Genomic DNA, 8,088 nt, shown 5'->3' on the forward strand with positions numbered 1-8,088 from the left:
AACCCAATTAATTGTCCCCAAAAGTTTCTGAGCATCATGCAAAGTAGAAATGTTAGTTTGAATTTGTAAAGGCTGAGGAGAAATACTCTGGGTCCTAATTCGCCAGCCCAGGTATTTCCAAGGGGGCTAATGCTCAATTTTTTCAGGAGCAACACAAAGTCCTGCTTGAGTTACAGCCTTACTGACAAGGGCTAAGGCTTTCTCCATGACTTCTTGTTTTTCTGCAGCAATTAAAATGTCATCCATATAGTGATACAAAAGAGTATCAGGCATATCTAAGCGAATGGGACTGAGGATCTTTGCAACAAACCACTGGCAAATAGTGGGGCTATTCTTCATGCCTTGGGGCAGGACAACCCAGTGATACCTTTGCAAGGGTGCCTGCATATTAGTGCTTGGGACAGAAAAGGCAAATTTCGGTGCATCATCAGGATGCAAGGGAATGTCAAAAAAGCAGTCTTTTAGATTAATGACTGTCAAGTGACAATCACGGGGGATCATGGTAGGAGATGGGAGACCAGGCTGAAGGACTCCCATGTCCTCCATAGCAGCATTAATTTTGCGGAGATCATGAAGCAAACGCCACTTGCCAGATTGTTTTTTAATAACAAACACAGGTGAATTCCAAGGACTGGTAGAGGGGACTATGTGTCCCTTTTGAAGCTGTTCCTGGACCAATTCAGTGAGTGCATGCAGTTTAGGCAATGGTAGGGACCACTGATCCACCCAAATGGGTGTCTCTGTTTTCCAGGTTAATTTCAGGGTGTTGCGTGCCTCAATGGTCCCTGTTAAAAATCTGATTGAATTCTGAAACCCCATTGTGAGAGTACGTCCCGTCCCCATAACACTATAGGCACAGGTAGAACAAATGGCCTTACAGAGGCTGTGTGGTTTTCTGGTCCTGTCACTTGAATCAAATGGCGACTTTGATAACTGCGACTACTCCCTCCTATTCTGGTGAGGGCCATAGGCACCTCCATAAGGGCCCAGTTAGGGGGCCACTTATCTTGAGAAATGACAGTAACGTCAGCTCCAGTATCTAGAATACCAGTGAGTGTTATTCGCTGTCCCTGCAATGACAGGGTGCACTGACAGGTAGGATGCTTATCAGAAATTGTTTGTGCCCATAGTATTTGTGGGGTCATTACAAAACCAGGCTCTCTCACCTTGGTATTATATTTTTCTACAATAGATGGTGAATCACGTGGGAGAGGAATTAATTTAGCAACACGGGTACCCTGTGGGATAAAACATGGAGGATTAGAGGTCCAAGCTATGATATTAAGTTAATCTTTAAAATTTAAGTCCATAACTACAGGGAAAACAGAAAGTCCTGGAAGGCTGTTGGAGGACTTTCCTAAGAGTAGGGCACTCTTTTGTGGTCCTAATGGTCCAAAAATTCCTGTAGGAAGCAAATGAATAGAAGAATTGTTTAACGTTACTGTGGTTGAGGTGTGTAGGTCCAATCTGGCACTCTCTACAGTTGCTGGGCGAAGACTTGAGGGACACTGCTGCTGGACATCTGCGAGGCTGGCATCTGAGGAGCAGGCATCTGCAGGGCAGGCATCTGCAGGGGTGGCTGAGGCATCCGTGTCAGAGCGTGGCGCCGCCGTCCCACGCCCTGGTTCCAGTTTCCCTGGTATCCTTGGAGCAGGTGACCTTCGGAATCATACTTAGAGCGACATTGGTTAGGGGAATGTGGGCCTCTACGGCACCGGGCACACATCCTGCCAACCATCGTCACCCCAGGTTTATCTCTTTTTGGAGCAGGACAGTCTCTTTTCAAATGACCGGGTTTGCCGCAGCTGAAACAGACTCCTGAATTTGCAGGGGGCCCTCTCATGGCTGCAAGGGCTGCAGCCATGGCTGAACATTGGTGTTCCAGGGTGCCAACACGATTGCATGCCTCAATCATTTCAACTAGAGTAGGATTCTGGTTAGGCAGAGACTTAAGGAGTTTTTTACAGTCTGCATTTGCATTTTCAACAGCAAGCTTCAAGAGCAAAATTTCACGAGCCGCTGCATTATCAATTTGGCATTCGAGCGCCTGCTTAAGTCGGTCGATAAACTGCATATAGGATTCTTGGGGCCCCTGGACAACGATCGTAAATGATTTCTGAGGCGTCTTTGCATCAGGGACCTTCAGGAAAGCTTGGCGAGCCACGTTTCGGACTCCTTCAAGAGCTTCCAGAGGAATGTCTCGGGCTTGGACATTAGGGTCAATATATGGTCCCGTTCCCATAAGCTGTCTAATTGTGAGGGCCGCCAGGGTCTGATTAACGTGACCCACGTAAGTTAGAAGCAGATCCTGTAGACCTTTTTCCCACTCCTTTTCCCATAAAGCGCTTTGAGCGGGAGACAGCAGCAGCCATGCCAAAGTTTTTAAATCATATGGTGTCATAATATGAGCTGCAAGCACAGAATCTAGCAAAGTCACAAAATATGGTGAACTGATGCCGTGCTCTGTGGCTGCCCGCCGAAGCTCTTTGATCTCTGAAAAAGATATCTGTTCCCAATGGGCATTCCGTTTTCTCGGTCCCGTATACAAGACCGGTGCCACAATCTTGTCTGCAAAGTCTAAGTCCCCTTCTTTTAATGCTTGTTGATTCAAGCGAACCCAGGTCTCGTGAGGGTCGGGGGGAAACAAATCTGGCTCTTTTTCAGGGTCAATGGATCCGGGGTCAAAAGGATCCTCTCCTTCATCCTCGCTGCTGTCAGCTGGACCGTAACCAGTGGCAAATGCTCTTATAGGTCGTGAAGAGCCCTTCTCCTCAGGAACTATAAAAGCTCCTGCTGCTGTTTTTGTTGCAAGGGGGGCTGAAGCTTTTGGTGAAGAAGGCGCAGTCTTTTCAGATTGTAAAAAGTTCTGAGGCTCCGCTTCTGCGGAGGGGGGGCAAAGGGCATCTCCATTATCTTTAGCAAGAGATTTTTCGTGAGCTTTTAAAGCTTCAAAAATTATTTTCCAGGAGGAAATCATTTGCGCTGCATTTTTATCACCATTAACCGCAGCATTCCAAAGTTCCACTCCTACTTTATCCCATAAATCTGCCGTAAAAATCGTGGACTGAGTTACTTCTTCTAATTTAGAAGCAGTCCATCGAAGTATAGTTTTTAAATTGTGCGCAGGCAAAGATTTGCCTTGCTTGTCAAGCAGCGTAGACATAAGCACAAGCACGTCTCTTTCTGGGGTGGTCGTCCCCTGACCCTGGCCCATAGTTCCCTGCAGTGACTCACCTCTTTTCCAGAGGATCAGTTGCCGGCCGGCGTGGCTCCCGCTTCTCCCCACGGCTTGACCACAGTTCTGAAGGCTCCTGCTCCCCTGCGGCTTAACCTTCGGCAAAGTTACTGAAGTTCTGCAGGGCGTTGCCAACTGTCCCGTACGAGTAGCCCAGTCCTCACACGGAGGCACCAGTTGTCACGATACGGTCGCGAGACAGTCAGCGATGAAAGAGACGGGGCAGATTGCTTGGATGCAATAAGCCGATTTTATTGATACAGGGTCGAGTTTTTATACCTTTCAGTTATATAAGCAGTTATATAAGCAGCAATCACTATAACAACCATATCTATGTTTCTTAATAACATTGCAAAACTAGAAGCTAGCACTATCACAGGTACATACCAAGCATACCTTTTATGCTGACTGTTTCATTATAGACCTTACTGCCTGCCATGGTTTGCGGCCTAGCAACGTTAGCGCGTCTACTTCTAACATGAGTTAAGCAGTGCTCTCACATCTGCTTTCTAGCTGTATCTCCACACTCCTGGGAGCCACGGGTCACAAAGCACCATGGGTTCTGGGCAGCCCCGCTGTGTCACAATGGCCGCTGGCTTCCACGAGCCCCCACAGTGTCCCAGTGGGCCCGTGGCTTTAGGAGTGGCTGGCTGGGAGTTGGTGCCCCGCCAGCGGCTGTGGGAGAAGCAGCAGGGACAGCGTGCGGACAGTGCCATGGCCACTTCTGTGGCCACTCGTGTCTCTGTCCCAGGCACAGCCGTGGTGTGGAACACCGGCTCCTTTGGGTATGCAGCTGGCAGTCACGGCCTGGAGCATGGCTGCTCCCGGGGGACACCCTGGGGCAGGAGGCTGCTGGAGATTCATCCCCACACGCTGCAGCTCCTTGTCATGAGGTGCTCGGAGTGATTCTAAAGGCTGTTCCCACCAGGCACTTCTCTGGCTTAGAGCTGTTGAGCTGTCAGCGGGAATGCAAAGGCCAAGCTCGTGAGCCTTTTGTCCTGGTGCCTTTCGTGTGTGAGCAGTCCCTGGTGCCGTTGTCTTTGGATCCTGACTCTGCGAGAGGGAAGGCTTAGGATGGTGCCTAGAGCTGAGAAGGAAAGTGCCGAGAGTAGCGTGTGTGCTGCCGCTTTGAGGGCTGCAGTTGAAGTTGTAGGCAGCAAGAGCTTTCTCAGCTGGCCCTTTTGTGAGCTCTGCTTTTGCCAGATGGCTTCAAGTTGGTGGCGGGACTCTGGGAGAGGGAAGAGATTTCTTAGGGCAAAGGAGTTCATCTTGCTCTTGGAGTGTGGGTGCAAAGAAGAGTCTGCACTTGGAAGGGGAAGATTAGGGAAATCTTTTTGGCCTGACACCGTTGATTTGAGAGCAGGGAAGTTTCCAAGTTGCCTCTGCCCTTGGGGTGCTTTCGAGCTGGGCTCGCAGTGATTCCTTCTTCTGCAAGTGGGCAGCGCTATCGGGTGCTTGTTTCCATGAGCGCTGACAGTGCCCAGCAAAAAGCCAAGCGCTCCGCTGGCGCGGCCCCAGTCGTGTGCGAGCAGTCGGTGGAAGAGCTCGGCTGTGCATCCTGCCTCTTGGAGACATAAAGGAATGGGATCCTGCATGGAGCAGGCAAGGAGGAGGAATCGTTTCGCTGTTGGCTGTGCAGTTTCTAGGCTGCAAAAGAAAATGCAATTCCAGCACGGCCTCTTTCTTTAGAACCTTTTCTGTGCCATCAGCTGCTCAGCATGGAACTCACACCCTCTGAAATGCATCCAAATCCCTGAAGATATGCTTTTTCTCTCTAGCTCAGTGTACCATCTTACCCTCTCATTTTTGCATAGCCCAAACCCCCTTCCAAACATCCAGCAGCTGCTTGTCAAGAAAAAGTCCTAGAACAAAAAGCCAGTGCTGGCTTTCATAGCCCCTTTGCTGTCTAGGAACTAGAGGAAACAAGCTAGTGATACGCACTTTCTTTCTCAACTCCATCGAGCGCATCCTTCTCTCCAGGTGGCAGAGTCCTTGGCAGAAGTGAAGCATCTCCAGCTGCAGTTCAGACTGAGACATGTGCCAGGACAGGAAACATTTGCTGACCTTCCCTCTTCCCTGTGCAACATGATTCTCGCAGCCCAGTCACTTTCACACACCTTCGCTATCCCTGAGTCCAAGCACCTAAAGCTCCCACAGACAGACGTGTCAGGAAGGAACACGTTCCAAAAGCACCCCCTTCTCTTATCAGCATATACATTGTGCACAACACACTGCGGCACTGAACCTTCCTTCTCAGATAGACATGCCATCACACTTTTCACTCTTGCAGCTCGGTTCAAAAGGTCCACCAGCTGCTCCCGCAATAGCAAAAGGTCCTAGAAGTGAAAGCCAGTTCTGGGCTGCACCTTCTCCTTGCCGCATGTAAGCCACACCAAACTCACTGATGCACTCTGTCCTTCCCTTCTCAAACGAGTACACGGGGGCCATCAGGACACACCTGTGTCCCAGCAGCTGCGTGCCCAGCCGGGACCAGGAGCAGGGCTGGGGCTGCTCCCAAAGTTCCCGCGCCCCAATGACACAGCCGGACATGGGCTGAGGGGGGGCTGGATCAGGCTTTCTTGTCCACCTGCATGCCAGGAGGGAGCACAAAATCTACCTGCAGTCTCTGCAGCATGCCATCCTGGAGCAGAGCCATTCCCAAAGGAAGCCGTGAGCCCGGGACAAGCCAGTGCCGCAGTGGGATCCTAGCAGCACCTGTGGAAGCCAGGAGAGAGGAGCCCACCTGGAGCAGGTTCCTGCCAGGATTAATCATCCCATGGCTTCCCACCAGGCTCTCGTTGCTTCCAAAAGGCCCCAGAGTGTCACTGTGGCCCCTCGGTTCCACCAGGTTCCATAGCGTCTCTGTGGTGCCCAGGCTTCCATCAGCTTCCCTAGCATCCCCACGGTCTCCAGGGCTCCCCAAGCTTCTGTGCTGGTGTCACAGTGGAGCCAGGGTTCCGTGTAGGTCCCCAGCATCACAAAGGCTCTCCTGGGAGCCACAGGTCACAAAGCAGCGTGGGCTCTGTGCAGCCCCGCTGTGTCACAATGGCCGCTGGCTCCCACACCTCCCGCACACTAACACCCCCCTCCACATCCCTGCCATGCTACTTGCAGTGGCCCCGCCCCTGCCATCCCCGCCGGCTGGCAGCACCCACTCCTCACATCCTTCCCCACATTGCATTTCCTTGCTGCCCCCTCTGTAGCCTTCCCTCAACCTGCCTTTTCTCCCCTGCCTTGCTTTTACTTTCTCACCCATCCCCCACCTGACTTCCTTTCACATTCATCTAGGTCTGGCCTCACCTTTCCTTTTACTTCTAGGACCCTCATTGCCTCGCCTTGCCTCACAAAGCCAACACTTGCCTTGCCCTGCCCTTGAAACCCTCCCTTGCCTTGCATGACCTTGCTCACCCCTCCCCCACCTGGAATTCAAGACCCCTTTTCAATGACATTTCATGGCCTTGCCCTGCCCTTTCTGCTCCTCCTAGGAATCTCAAAGCTCTCAAGCATCTCCGGTGTTTCAGGATCACAGGAGAGGAAGACCAGGGGAGGACGCATGTTGCCACAATCATCTCTATGGGCAGCCTTTGTCTGGGAGCAATCCTTGCATGTTTTGAATCTTGGAAGGGCAATTCACATTTTGCCCTTGAGCTCGGGGACCAGAATGAGAGTTCTTTTGCATACAAAGGAAAGCAGGTAGCTCAAGTCTTTAAGGTGCAGAGGAGAGATGACCCACGCGGGATCAAGGCCACACAGAGCAGTTGGTCCTGGCCACTTTTGCGTACCAGCAGTCCTTCAATGTACTTCTCACCTGCCTTGCCCTGCCTTGCCTTGGCAACACAACAGTTTCCTGGCCTTGCCCTGCTAGCTCTCTGTAGCCTTGCATTCCTTTACATGGCCATGCCCTGCCCTTGACCTGCCTACTGCTTTCCTCCAGGGCCTTGGCTTGCCAAGCCCTTCTTGTTTCTGCCTGGCCTACCCATCAGTGGGCTTTCCTTCCTACAGCATTCCTCTCGCATGGTGAGTATCCCTGGAGCTCCTGGCTTTGTAGTTTTCTCAACCCGAACCCTAGGTGTAACCCTAACCCTAAACCTAACCCTAGCTTGAGCCAGAAATTCGGCAGTAGGCTGTGGTGAGTTCCAAGCAGAAAGAAGAAGAGGGAGAAAGGTTTTGGCTGTGCCGGCCTTTCGCATGGTCAGTGTCCCTGGAGCTCCTGGCTTTGTGGTTTTCACAACCCTAATCCTAGGCGTAACCCTAACCCTAACCCCAGGTTGAATTAGAAATCCCGCATTAGGCTCAGCGAGTTCCAAGCAGAAAGAAGAAGAGGGAGCAAGGTTTTGGCTGTGCCGTGCTCAACTTGGCCTGCCTTTCGCAAGGTCAGTGTCCCTGGAGCTCCTGGCTTTATTGGTTTTCCAAACCCTAACCCTACGCATAACCCTAACCCTAGTTTGAGCCAGAAATCGGGCATTGACCTGTGGCGAGTTCCAAGCAGAAAGAAGAAGAGGGAGCAAGGCTTGGGCTGTGCCGCGCTCACCTTGGCATGCCTTTCGCATAGTGAGTATCCCTGGAGCTCCTGGCTTTGTGGTTTTCTTAACCCTAACCCTAACCCCTAACCCGCACCCCGAACCTGCACCCCTAACCCTGCCTCCTACCCTGCACCTGCACCCCTAACCCTAGCCTGTACTCCTCACCTGTTCCTGCACCCCTAGCCTGCACCCCTGTGATCCTCACCTGCACCTGCAACCCTAACCCATCGTCCTCACCTGCACCTGCACCCCTAACCTGTGCTACTCACCTGTGCCTGCACCTCTGGCCTGCACCCCTACCTCTGCCTCCTACCCTGCACCTGCACCCCT

This window comes from Corvus kubaryi, unplaced genomic scaffold (assembly GCF_017639235.1).
Source record: "Corvus kubaryi isolate FWS band 111438036 unplaced genomic scaffold, C.kubaryi_AGA036_p1.0 37284, whole genome shotgun sequence".
Lineage (NCBI taxonomy): Eukaryota > Metazoa > Chordata > Aves > Passeriformes > Corvidae > Corvus > Corvus kubaryi.